The following is a 14,962-nucleotide window of genomic DNA, read 5'->3' as shown; positions in this document are numbered from 1 at the left end:
TACAGTTGGGTACAAAAATGCATGAGAATAATTCTTAGGAGTTGGTTACTTAAAATGTGGACCTCTGGCAGGTGTGGACTCTCAATTTTTTCTTTTTGGTCCATAATAGGTTAAGGAAACAAAATCTAGAAACTTTCATAGCAACTTGAGAAAATAATTTTTCTGTTGAATATAATCATTAAAAATAGAAATTTTTGTCTCATGCCTTTTTTGATGTTATTTTTCTTTCATTTTGTAAAAGTATAGGCCTGAGAGTTATTGGAAAAATTTTCTTTTCACCATAAAAATGGGTTGAGAAACAGTGGTCTAGACAGGTTTGAGGTTTTTGTAATAATAAGGATTTCCTGTTTCCAGATGATCTCATGGATACAAAAATAAAATGAGAAATTACTTTGTGTTGATAATTCTTCCAAGTAGACCATCTCTTTACTTAATTTTTTTTTTTTTTTTATTTTAGAGACAGTGTGTGTGATTGGGGCAGAGAAAGAGAGTCCTTTTTTTTTTTTAAGTTTATTTATTTTGAGAGAGAGAAAGAGAGCAAGAGAAGGAGAAGGGCAGAGAGAGGGAGAGAGAGGATCCCAAGCAGGCTTTGCACTGTCAGGATGGAGCCTCATGCCGGGCTCAAACTTATAAACTGTGAGATAAGATAAGAGAAAGAAAAGCGGGGGGGGGGGGGGGGGAGGGAGGGAGGAAGAGAGAGTCTTCAGTAGGTTCCATGCTTAGCATGGATCCTGAGGTGGGGCTCGATTCCGGGACCCCAGGATCATGACCTGAGCCAAAGTCAAGAGTCAGATGTTCAACTGACTGAGCCACCAGGTACCCCATTCTCTACTTAATTTTAACAGTAGTTTTTGTTTGTTTGTTTGTTTGTTTGTTTTTAAAGCCACAGCTGTTGCTCAAACTGTGAGGGTGCAAACTTCTGGGCAAGAGGTCCCCAAGTATATGAACAGGATGGGGTAAGTATGGGTCAGAACAGGTGACCGGATGGACCAGGTGGGCGGGACAAAGGCTAAGTGTTCTAAGGACTCAAGATGAGAAAGTCAAGGAACATCTGGGGTCCTGAAGGCAGTTGTGACCATCCAGTGAATCTTTCCACGACTCAGGCATGGTAACTATCTTGCCCCAGGTCACACAGCAAGTCTAAGCGGCAGAACAGGAAGGACTAGGTTTGGGCGTCCAGCACAAAGCATGATGTTCTCCCTTTCCTGATGTTTCCTTAGCCTCTGGGGCCCTCAGGGAGCTGAGGCGTCTTACCCCTGACCTGTTTCCCTAGATCAGCTTTTGAGGGGTTTTATACATTCTGAATGCACTGTGTCCATATATGGAAACACATGTGAGAACACAGATATGCACACGTACTGTCGCTTGCTGGTTCCTGGGTCTCCACGCCTGCCATCAAGGCAATAGCTCTGACTCTGCCTCTGTGCTTTGCCAGCCCCAGCCTGAGAACACTCTAGGTGGAACAGGTACCTTGGCCAGGACGGTGCGTGTCCTGCTCTCTCTTGGTCATGGCCGTGCCACCCCTCTCTATGTGCACTGTCAGTGGGTTTGTTTCTAAGACAAAAACAAAAACAAAAGCAAAAACCCTACCTAATGATCAATTCTCCAAATAACTACTTTGCCCAAAATACAATTCTCTGAGTGCCTTGGCATTTCCTTTTGGGTTCCCTCACTTTATACATAGTTTGGGGGTTTTCAGAATGTTTTTAGCACGTGGACTTGTTATGGATTTCTACAAAGCATTTAAAAATGCTTAGATTCTAGGAATGGTCCACTTGTTTCTTATAACTGAGATTCTCTTTTAAGCACTGTAGGGGCACCTGAGTGGCTAAGTCGACTGAGCATCGGACTCTTGGTTTCGGCTCAGGTCATGGTGTCAGGGTGTGTGAGAGCACTTGCTTGGAATTCTCTCTCTCTCTCTCTCTCTCTGCCCCTCCCACTCACAGTCTCTCCCTCTCTCTCTCTCTCTCAAAATAAATAAACTTCAAAAAATCAACAAATATATTAAAATGGCACCAAAGGTGATTTCTTTTGCACTAAAAATATCATTAAATAATTCTTCATGGAGAAACTGGCTGTAAGTTAAGAAGTCCACACAGGGCGTTTGCCATAATTCAACCCTGCTGAGTAAATTTAAGTTCCTCTTTAACTTACTGGCTTGATTTTGCGGGAACTCCTTGACTTATTTGTGTACCCACATTAGAGATTGTGCTTGGGACTTTTCAGATTAATTTCCTGCTATTTTATAGCTATAAGTGACTGATTTTGCTCAATTCTCCAGCAGGGAGGGAGCCATTTTGCCAGGGGAGGGGCAGTCGTAGTGGGGGGAGGGGCATTCTGTTTTAGTGCCTCCTTTGCCAGTTACAAATATTAAATCACACAACAGTGTACATTTTTACCTCCTCCCCCCCCAATTCTAACACACGCACACACAGGGAAAGTAAATAGTATCGGTGATTGATGGCATCTGTCACTGCAAGTTGAAAATCAATGGATGCCTGCGATCCATCCATTCATTCCAACAATTTTTAAATTTGTCCTTGCCTCAGGTTAGGTGTTAAATCTCATTTGATTACCTTCTCACAAATATCACTTCAGTGAGTAATGGCATAGGGGATACTTAGCTTTTTTCTGAGGATAGATACAAGTTACTGCCACATAAGGAGTTTCTCTTGTGTAAAACCACTTTTTAGGTTTGTCCAATTTCTTGTTCAGTGACCATATGGCAATTTTGTGGCGATAATTAGTTTCAGTGATCCGTGTTAGAAAAAAAAATTAATGATATTTTCTTTTATTAGGCGCTGAAAACAGATATGACTTTCATTTTTATGTTTCGATGGCTGCAAAGCTCACGCCAAATTTCATGCAAAACTATGATAATAATCACTGTAGTTTAAATATCTGGTATATTTATTATCTCCACCCTGCGGTTTCAAAATTTTGTTCTACTTATATTCTAATTGTCAGAGGTCAATGCATCTCTTGTATGGAAAATTCTCCACGTTTTGGCAATCACACGTTGCCCCTGAATATATTATTATTATATTTCCCTTGCTGTTTTTCATCCTGAGTCACTTGCTATGATTCCTTTCCCATTGTCATTTTGCATTTAATTCTCTCCAAACAGAAAATATTGATATATCAATTCCTTAAAAGACTTCACAAAAGGGCTCTAAATTTTTCTCAGGAAAACGTTATCTATTTCCGTTTAGACAGGTAGTTTTCATACTGAGGATTGTGTGTGTACGTGTAACTGTCCCTACATGCACACAGACACACACACACCAAGCACAACAGACAGACATCCAGAACAGAATTAGCAACATAATGATGTGCTCAGCTGCGATTTTACCTGTTCTACCACCCAAATATTTGTTAATGGCCGCCCTTCACCTCCTAGAACAGTTACTGCCAATTCCATGGGGCATCTCTATGAAAGCTGTATTGATACTGGAAACACCTCTTCACATTTGGATTATAAAAACACAAAAATGGGGGCGTCTCGTGGCTCAGTTGGTTAAGTGTCCGACTTCAGCTCAGGTCATGATCTCAGTTTGCGAGTTCGAGCCCCTCGTCAGGCTCTGTGCTGACAGCTTGGAGCCTTGAGCGTGCTTTGGATTCTGTCTCTCTCTCTCTCTCTCTCTCTCTCTCCCCATCCCCCACTGGTGCTTGTCTCTCTCTCTCTCTCAAACAAAACAAAACAAAATACACACACATTAAAAACAAATGGTGCACAAAATCACCAAATCCATGCTATAAATTAAAACTTTATATATGCATTAGCTAGGCATCCCTAAAGGAGCATTTCCAAATAGAATTGGTTACATTGTAAACTGTGTGGGCTAAAACTATTTCCTTCTTTCTGCTTCTGTGTCTCCAGTGGGGATCTTCCTCTCTCTTCTCTGTCCTATGCTTGCTTGGGTACATTTGTATTGGGACATCTGAAAATCCTCATCCATGTCCTTGCTTTCTTGGATCTTATTTTTATGTCTCTATTTCTGATCTTAATTCCATAGATATTAATCCATTTATGTCACTCATTTCTGCGGGTGGTGTTTCTTTGTCTATAAGACACTCACTCTCTCTCTCTCTCTCTCTCTCTTCTTATAACTGCATGGTTTTCCTTCTAAGTAGAGATGTCTCTAATTCTGATTTTGACCTAAACAATGTTGTGTTTAAACCTTTGCTGATAACACTGACCTCTACATTATTTAGCAGAGTGGGGTCTAATCTCCAATTACCACTAAGTCAAGTTACCTGTTTTAACACTGCTTCTTTAGCCATGTTTTATATATGTATATATATATATGTGTGTGTGTGTGTGTGTGTGTGTGTATTATTATATATTACATATATATGTTTTCCCCAAGGACAGAAAAAAACAAACACTGTATTCTCAGCATCTGACCTGTCTGACTGGAAAGTATTCAAGTTTGGATGGGAATGTCAATGATTACTAGGTCAAAGCTCAAATTAGATTCAAAGGCAATAACGCATTTATGATCTGTTGGATGCTATTACAAATAGCCCTAGAAATCTCAGTGGCTGAAGAAAAATAGAAAATTATTTCTTATTTATGTAAAATCAAACATTGGTGGGTGGCTTTGCTCATGGTTGGTCATTCAAGGACTTAGACTTCTCTAATCTGTGTTCTATTTTCTTTAGGACTTGGAATTCCTTTCCATTCAGCCAATGGGTGGGAGGAAAAAAAAAACAATAGAGGAGGTATACCTTTTTTAAATTTTTAATGTTTATTTTTGAGAGAGAGAGCAGCAGCAAAGAAGGGGCAGAGAGAGAGAGAGAGAGAGAGACAGAGACAGAGAAAGAACCCAAAGCAGGCTTCAGGCTCTGAGCTGTCAACACAGAGCCTGACTTGGGATTTGAACTCATGAACCATGAGATCATGAGCTGAGCTGAAGTTGTACGCTTAACTGACTGAGCCACCCAGGTGCCTCAGTATACCTACTTTTATACTGCTTTGGCCATATGTGAACCACAAAGATCCATTCATATTCCATCTGTAAGAATGAGTCACATGATTCCAATAGACAAAAGACAGCTGAGAACTATAGCCCAACCAGGAAAGCCACATCTCCAGGATGCTGCATGAAGGAAAGTGAACTCAAAGTGGTAGTTAGATGCTGTCAGAGCTAGGTTTGGAAAATACTTTTTGCCCCCAAATCCTTAGTATTATCAATGTGAAAACTAAAGCCCAGGAATGTAGATTATATGTCCAAAGTCACCAAGATAAGTGGAGGCAGATGCAGGTGGGACTCACTTGCTCTGTCCGCCATGATGGCTTCTGTGATGTTTCCATGATGCAAGAGCCTAGGCAAGGCTTGGTTCCATCCATCCGCAGTTACCCAGGAACCTTGGCTTTCATGGAGGGTGAGAACTGGGCTGAAAGTGAGAATACAAGCCATAACTAGGGTGAGCATATAATTTATATTCCAGACTAGGACACTTTGAGATAGTCATGGGCAAAAAAAAAAAAAAATTCTATGTTTAATTTTCCTCACAAATTTCACCTGGGAAGTTTTTGTAGCGACTATTACAAGGAGAGCTGATAACATATAGAATTTTGTTTTCACTTTCTAGTCCCAATTTAATAATTATAACACATTTCTTGAGCGGAAATTCTCTCCTGTTGACATTCTGATTGATTTTTAAGAGGACTCAAAATGCCATTCTAAAAACTCTATCAAGAGCTTCAAAGAACAACCTCTATAGAACAAATGACTCCATTGAACATAATTCTGAACAAGTTGTTTCCACACTGTGTCTGAGAGTTTCAAAATGATCTATTACCAAGCCACGGTGGGAAGACAGGAGACAGGAGCCAAGGGTGGAGATCGGGAAGCCACACTTTATCTTCAGCCTCCGAGTCACCCCGGATAAATGAAGTCTTTTAAATATGGAACACAGGAAAAAAAGATGGAGTGCAGAAAAAATAGTGGATCAAAAATATACCTTTCTGTCATCTTTCCTGGGCAAGCACCTCCTCGTGCCAAGCCCTGCGTGAGAACACAAAGAACGTCTCCCTCAAAGCATCTGTAAACATTTGCAATTCCCTGTGGAAGGTGCCAACTGTAGCTAACATATGGTGCTATCAACGAAGTCGTCCAAAATGACTGCCCACACAGATAAATTCACTTTTAGCTGTCTTGTTATTCCAGTTTAATGATGCAGTGTTGGCTAACTCCTGCGATATCTTCCAGCGGGAGAGAAAACAGAGTGGTTTCAAAATCCTGTTTCAAGCGCACTCTGTAAGCAAATGACACCATTATCTATATCAATTTTGCCGTGCCATCACCAGTTTTGATCAGATCTCAAGCATAATTCGTATGTGGAGACGTTGACGCTCTACGGTTGAACCTGCTGTGCAAACACCATAACCAGGCAGCCTGGGATTAACCCAATGAAGACACATGGAGGGACTGGAGCCTCCATTTGGCACTGGAAGGAACAGCGGCTTTCCTTGGGAAATGAATTGTTTTGTTAATTTACACAGTTTACAACCTTGTTTATAGGGTTGTTAAATTAATAATTTACCATCAGAACAGGATCCCTATGGCCAGCATAAGGGGGATGGGTGTGTAGAAATGTTGGACTTCACAACCTATTAAAAAAAGAAAAGTGTAGGGGCGCCTGGGTGGGTCAGTCGCTTAAGCTTCTGATTTCAGCTCAGGTCATGATCTCGAGGTCCGTGAGTTTGAGCCCCACGTCGGGCTCTGTGCTGACAGCTCAGAGCCTGGAGCCTGCTTCAGATTCTGTGTCTCCCTCTCTCTCTGCCCCTCCCCTGCTCATGCTCTGTCTTTCTCTGTCTCAAAAATAAATAAAATAATGGCCAGGGCTGTGTATGGTGGGTTTACTCTGCATCAGACCAAGGTCTTGGCTCCTCATGGCTGAGTGTACTTCATCTTTCCAACCAAAACCCTAGGAGGTCGGTGAGCTTAGCAACTCAATGGTTTTATTAAGGAGAAAGATTAGGTTAATTTCTCAAAGTAGTTATTCATTTAGTAATAGACTGAAATAGACACAAATAGATATACATATATACACACACGTCTAGAATATGTACAATATATAGCATATATGTTAGAATACACAGCCATATGTACATATATATATATATAGTGTATATGTGGCATATATATTGAATGTGTCAGAATATATACATATATATATGTCTAATATACATATTTTGTTAAGTTTATTTGTTTTTGTTTTTGTTTTTTTTTTGAGAGACAGAGAGAGCAAGAGAACACAGCAGAGAGAGGGGGAGAGAGAGAGAAAGTCAAACGCCAGTGCAGAACCCCATGTGGGACTCGAACTCATGAACCGTGAGATCATGGCCTGAGCTAAAACCAAGAATCAGCTGCTCAACCGACTGAGCCACCCAGGCACCCCTAGTGTGTGTGTATATATATATGTATATGCTGTATATATATATATATATATATATATATATATATGTATATGTATAATTCATATGGTATATACATATTTTTTCTGATATTTATCTATACCACTTCAATGAAATCTTGCCTTATAATCTTTTGTTTGTTTTTTTAATGTTTATTTATTTTTGAGCGAGGGGTGGGCAGAGAGAGAGAGAGGGAGACACAGAATCCAAAGCAGGCTCCAGGCTCTGTGCTGACAGCAGAGAGCCCGATGCAGGGCTCGAACTCACGGACCGCAAGATCATGACCTGAGCCGAAGTCAGATGCTTAACCGACTGAGCCACCCAGGTGCCCGTAGCCTTATAATCTTAACCATCAATTCAACCCTCTCTTCTATTTCCTTTAACTTCTTTTTATAGACTTTTGGACAGTGGTCACGCTTAATTCCTTTTTTCATTAAACTGAAGCCGTCGGTGCTGCAGGTCCCAGGATCTTTGTCCTGCTTACTGCCGACAGCATCTATAATGGTGCTCGCATAAAACAGGCATTCAGTGTTCAGTTAAAATGATTTGATTCATGGTCATTGTTGTATCCAACTCACCCCTTCTACCCCCCGCCGCCTGGAATTTACATTACAGGGGGGAAAGACATCAGTTTGAAAGATCACTAGATAAATTTAATAGAATGATCCCTGATAAATGCCTCAAATCTTTATTCTTCAGGTTTCTTATCTGTACTTTAGGGCTACAACCAAACTCAGAATCACATAAGAACCATTTAAGATTATACCAAAAATATGCTACGTCTAACTTTTTGATACCCAAACTTCATTTCCACCAAGATTTCAACATGATTGAGTGTCCTCTATTTATCTTGTTGGAGATAATAACCCCCTGAATCACAATCATGCATGCTCTAATGCTTTTAAACAAGTCAAAGTCAGTTTTCCCCTTCCAGGCCAGGAGGGCAGTTAGAGTAAGTAGAGTAGAGGGAGTCCAGAGGGGAAGCAAAGCCATCAGCCCTCCGCGGGCACCTGTACCTGTGTGTTGTGCTGTACATCACAGGCCCCTCTGGCCAGTTGGCCCAATGCTATCTGTGCAGATGGGGAGAGTGAGAGCAGTGACCACAAAACTCTCCCGATGTATGCTTCTGGAGATCTTCCTTTCCTTTCATGGAGCACACGAATGCTGTATCAGGAAGTGTTTATTGAGCGTCTATTTCTCAGCTACTGTACTAACCATATATGTATTTTCTCTAATATTCACGGCATTGCTTAAATGGCAGCGTCCTGAAATGGCCCTCAGTTATGTGTTTCTGTGGCCGTGTGTTTTGATAAAATACGTGAGTGTGAGATTATCTTTCTTACAATGTGCCCCTCCCTCCAATGTCATCATTTTCAGCATTCATGAATCATGAGCGTGTCTTTGTCCTCCAGTGTTCCAAGTCGTTCCATTTATGCCTGCTTCTCATGCTATTAAATCCGGGGGTAAGTGATTCTTGAAGCCTGACAAGGTTAATTTGGTCTTCTCTGGGTCCGTGTGTGTGTCTCTCTCTCCACGGGTGTGCACGCATGTGCACACACACATCCACACACCTGCTCAGGCTAGCCAAAAGACATTGACCATGTAGCGTATGCTAAGTAGAGTTTTACTATCATGTTATTACACTCAAAGAATTTATAATCCAGTCAAGTGAGATCCAACCAATGTTGGCATACCTGGGAAGAGGGGATTCCATAACACCTAGAGTGTTCATTTAAGGTTTCTGGATATTCAGATTATTTGTGGATTATACTTTCATGTGGATTATTGCTATTTATTAATGCCAATTTCATATGGTCATATAATTCGGCAAAATGTGTTCAGCATACCTCAATATAATAAAAGCCATGTATGAAAAGCCCACCTACTATCATCAATGGGGAACGAATGAGAGCTTTTCCTCTATAGTCAGGAGAGGACAGGGATGTCCACTCTCATCACTGTTATTTAACACAGTACTAGAAGTCCTAGCCACAGCAATCAAATCACAAAAGAAATGAAAGACATCCACATTGGCAAAGAAGAAGCAAAACTTTTCACTCTTTGCAGATGACATGATACTCTTTATGGAAAACCCAAAAGACTCCACCAAAAAATGGCTAGAACTGATACACATATTCACTCAAGTCACAGGATACAGAATCAACATACAGAGGTGTGCCTGGGTGACTCAGTCGGTTAAGCATCTGACTCTTGGTTTCAGCTCAGGTCATTATCTCACAGTTTTGTGGACTTGAGCCCCACATCCAGCTCTACAGCTGGCAACACGGAGCCTTCTTGGGATTCTCTGTCTCTCTCTCTCTCTCTGTCTCTCTCTCTCTCTCTCTGTCTCTCTCTCTCTCTCTGTCTCTGTCTCTCTCTCTCTCTCTCTCTCTCTTGTGTGCGATCTGCCCCTCCCTGGCTCACACTATCTCTGTCCATCTCAAAATAAATAAACTTAAAAAAAAAAATAGGCAGAGGACATGAATAGACATTTTCCAAAGAAGACATACCGATGGCCAACAGACAGGAAAAGATGCTCACCATCATTCATCATGAGAGAAATAAAAATCAAAATTACAGGGGCGTCTGCGTGGCTCAGTTGGTTAAGCATCTGACTCTTGGTTTCAGCTCAGGTCATGGTCTCATGGTTTGTGAGACTGAGCCCTGCATCAGGCTTTGCACTGACAGTGCAAAGCCTGCTTAGGATTCTCTCTTTTCCTCTCCTTCTGCCCCCGCCCCCTCGTCTCGTGCTGTCTCTCTAAATAAATAAATAAATAAATAATCAAAACAATAATGAGATATCGCTGCACACCTCTCAGAATGGCTAAAATCAGCAACGCAAGAACCAATTCTTACATTGTTGGTAAGAATGCAAACTGGTGCAGCCACTCTAGAAAACAGTATGGAGGTCTCTCAAAAAGTTAAAAAGAGAATTACCCTATGATCTAGCGATTGCACTTCTAGGCATTTATCCAAAGAATACAAAAACACTAATTCAAAGGGATACATGCACCACTACGTTTACAGCAGCATTATTAATAATAGCCAAATTATGGAAAAAGCCCAAAGGTCCATCGACTGATGAATGGAAAAAAGAAAATGTGGCATATGTATACAAAGGAATATTGCTCAGCCATAAAAACGAATTCTATCTTGCCATTTGCAACAACACAGATGGAACCGGAGGGTATTATGTTAAGCAAAATAAGTTAGTCTGAGAAGGACAAATACCGTATGATTTCACTCATATGTGGAATTTCAGAAACAAAACAAAGAAGCATAGGGGGAAAAGAGAGTGAGAGATAGAGGCAAACCAAGAAACAGATTCCTCACTATAAAGAACAAACTGTGGGTTACCAGAGGGGAGGTGGGTAGGGGTATGGATTAATGGATCATTGATAAGGAGCGCACTTGTCGCGATGAGCACTGGGTGATGTATAGAGCTGTTGAATCACTAACTTGTGTACCTGGAACTAATGTTATTCTGTATGTGAACCAACTGGAATTTAATTAAAAACTGAAAGGAAAGGATGTAAAAAAACGCATTCGTGGGATAGCTGAATACTGTATTTTTGTAAGCAAGTAGCTTGCCATCACATGAGACACATTTTGAAAATCAAATAATTTTGGAATAATTCCAACGAATATTTATTAAAGCTCATTCTGTTTACCTATGACAGCGCTGTCCTAGGCACAGAAGTTTCAGTTTCAGTTTTAAGTTTTTAGTAAATTCAACCCATCTGCTATTTGATTTCCACTACTGACTCAATTCCCTCTAGATAACATTGAGCTGTGATTACCAATGATTATAATTGTGTCACAAAGGACATGTACAATGCTGAAGAAAGTGATCTGGTCAAGACACTGGCAACCAGCCAATAGGATGTGGCGTAAAGTGATTGCTGGATTGGTATTTACACTCCTTCCAGGGAGAGTATCACACAGAAACCCTCCATTTTGTCTGTTGGGTTGACTTTGACCTCTGCTTAATAGGTGCTCTCCACGATGGAGAAAGGTGGCCATGGAGAGATTATGCAGTGCCCTTTAAACTCTTTTTTTTTTTTAACGTTTATTTATTTTTGAGAGAGAGAGAGAGAGCAGGGGAGGGGCAGAGAGAGAGGGAGACACAGAATCCAAAGCAGGCTCCAGGCTCCAGGCTGTCAGCACAGAGCCCGATGTGGGCTCGCACTCATGAACCACAAGATCATGACCTGAGCTGAAGTCGGAAGCTTAACCAACTGAGCCACCACCCAGGCGCCCCTGTAAGGCCCTTTAAAACCTCCAACGGTTTTCCTTGTGAATTTTTCGGTGGCAGCGTTTAGATCCCACAAACCACCACACATCTGGCTCCCATTCTATGAATTCCCACCGCTATTCAGAGAGAATATTACAGGGAGATATTCAACCCAGTATGGCTGAGCCCTCACAGTGGAGGATGACAAATGAGAAGCAGGGTTGAAAGAGCCATCTGTTTTCCTTACGTGACATCAGCACAACATTTGTAATGGGATTAACATTATTCCTTCCAGTCTGAGTCAGGAGCGTCCCTGCTTTATCTGCAAAGGTACTCCACTTAATTTGTTTTCCTGGTGATGGATGTATGATTGGATTTAAGACCATCATGGGGAATCAAATGTGCACGCCCAGAGTGAAAGAGCACTGCGAAGAATTATGGGTAGAATGTGACACAAGTAATATTTTTGCTAGAGTCATTTGGACAAGAGAGGAAAAAATAAGTGATGCAAAGCTGGAAGGTCCTTGTAACAGAATCGTTCCAATGCAACACATTGCTTTTGTGTATCCCTAAGGAATAAGAGTTTGACCCTTAAATTTGGATGGGCTGTGATAAACCAGAAATACCCTTTCTCTCTGATCGAGTAAATGATTCTTTGCGCCCCTAATGACAGCATTCTCTGCTGTCCAGAACCCTGCTTCAACTAAGCCAGAATTTCAATTCCCTTCATACGGTGAAGATACAGGAACAAAACACAGAACGGCATACACAGCCCTGGATAACAGTTTACAAGATGAGGTTAACTCCTTCCCTTTGGAGCCGGCCTTGGTTACCGATTCAGGTTCAGTACCTTAAAATAGGCATGAGTAATGTTTTGAAATCTGAGACATCCTGTACTGCTTGTGTCTTAGCAGCCGTTTACTTTGTGGAGACAGGATGATGAATAATATTAATCAGCTTAATTTAAATGCCAGAGGGTAAATATTTAGGTCACGTGGTTTGGTGCGCTATTTTTGCAAATGTTGCTAGAGATAAATGAGTGTATTCTACAAACACAAAGTCTATATACATTTTCTAAGCACTGATATATGATTAATTTTAAGTCTTTTATGACCTAAATGTGAACATTTTAAGAGCTCATTAACAAATCCCTTAGTTTTCAGATACTTCTAGGAAAATTATTTACAAGCTCTTTTAAACAGTATTTGACAGAAAAAAAAAACAGAAAAACACACAATGTATGGCCTTAAAATATAACAGAGAAAATCTGGGATTTTTAGTGTATATATTCTTGCTTTTGTTTATTAAAATTTAAATATTTTAGGAGCGCCTGGGTGGCTCAGTTGGTTAAGCGACCGACTTCAGCTCAGGTCAGACCTTGCGGTTCACGAGTTCGAGCCCCGCATCGGACTCTGGGCTGACAGCTCAGATCCTGCAGCCTGTTTCAGATTCTGTGTGTCTCTCTCTCTGCCCCTTCCCCGCTCACACTCTGTCTCTCTTTCTCTTGAAAATAAATAAACCTTAAATTTTTTTTTAATTTAAATATTTGAAACATAATTAAACTATAGTAATTCCTGGGGTGCCTAGGTGACTCAGTTAAGCGTCGGACTCTTGGTTTCCTCTCAGATAATGATCTCATGGCTCCTGGGTTCGAGCCCCATGTTGAGTCCTGTGCAGACAGATTCTGTGCTTGGGATTCTCTGTCTCCCTCTCTTTCTCTGCCCCTCCCCAACTAGTTCTCTGTCTCTCTCTCTCTCTCACTCTCTCTCTCAAAGTAAATAAACTTAATTTTTTTAATGTAGTATTTATCATAAAGTTTCCTTGTTGGAGTCCTACTATTTTGGAAATAGTATTGTCTACGTTCATCCTCCAAGCTCAGCATCAAGGACCTCAAATCCCATCTTTGATTCCTGAGCTGCCTGGTCTGATCTGGATGCTCAGTTCCCGAACCATCAGAGACGAGTAGGCTTGCTTGTCGCTGAGCACTATGATGATCCCACACTTGGTTCGTTCCACTTGAACTGTTATCTTCCCTTCCATGCCTCTGCCACTGCAGGCAGCCAGGGGCCATGTGTATCATGGAACCTGAATTAGATCCACTCCGTCATGGTTAGCACTCTGGACTCTGAACTTGAACTAGATACTTGTTCAGTGCGTGATGCATAAATAAATGGGCATATGGAAGAATGACCACATGTGCAAATAAATGGATACACTAGGAGGGATACAGATCAGTTACTACTCCTGCCTCGATGTATTCATAATCTTGTACACATCTTACTCAAACAATAATAATAATAATTATTATAATGAAATGCAAAACAGAGTAGGTTCAGGTGTTGGTAGGATATCCAAATATCGATCACCTTGAAACCCTTTATAATTCTTCTCTTTGTTAAGGAAAGAATGGACAAGCATCTTGGTCCTTTGCTGGAGGGTCTCTATGGACCCCAAATAACCTTCCTACCAAGAATTGCAATACACGGATTGTACCATGTTTTTGTCTTTTCTCAACACACTAATATTCTCTCTTCACTGCTTATCCACACAAGCTCAAACCACTTGCTCCTTTCCAAACCATATATATATATATATACGTATATATATATATACATATATATATATACACACATATATATATGTGTGTATATATATATATGTATATATATATATATATGTATACATCTACCCATTTAGCAACATACAATGCCTTCTGGTCTACCTTTCTCCCACCTCCTGCTCTTATGGAAAAACTCATCTGGAGGAGAAGCCAATCCCTCTCCTTGTCCACTAAGCCCTGTCCCATCCTCCTTCCTCAGAGCATCATTGTGGCAACTCCTCATTCCCTTTACTGCATTGCTAAATTTTTCTTCTCTACTGGATTATTCCCATGGGCACAATGGCATACATTCGCAATCATGCGGTTCTGGAGGCAGAAGTCTAGAACGCAGGTGTTACTCTGGCTGGCTACTTCCGGAGCCTTTAGAGGCCGCATACAGTCTTTGACTTGTGGCTTTTGCCACATATCACCACCTCTGCTTCTGTCATCACAGCTTCTGCTGCTGATTCTGATCCTCTAATAAGGATCCTTGGGATTCCACTGGGTGCGTGTAGAGAATCAAGATAACCTCTCCATCTAAAACTGTTTCACTTAATCACACCTGCAAAGTGTGCATCAGGTAAAAATAACATATTGCCAGCTTCTGAGAATTAGGACACAGACATCTTTGGGGGACCAGTATTCAACCTACTCACATCTCAACTGCAGAGAAAAATCATCTCTTGATCCTACCTCTACAAGG

The 14,962-nt window shown here is 41.0% G+C and overlaps 1 pseudogene; it reads right to left on the bottom strand.

The window, feature by feature from the left end:
• Positions 1 to 14,685, bottom strand: part of LOC122213141 — a 41,484-nt pseudogene extending 26,799 nt beyond the window's left edge.
• Positions 14,686 to 14,962: the final 277 nt, after the last annotated feature.

This window comes from Panthera leo, chromosome A2, assembly GCF_018350215.1.
Source record: "Panthera leo isolate Ple1 chromosome A2, P.leo_Ple1_pat1.1, whole genome shotgun sequence".
Lineage (NCBI taxonomy): Eukaryota > Metazoa > Chordata > Mammalia > Carnivora > Felidae > Panthera > Panthera leo.
This window is presented reverse-complemented; position numbering and strand designations above follow the sequence as displayed.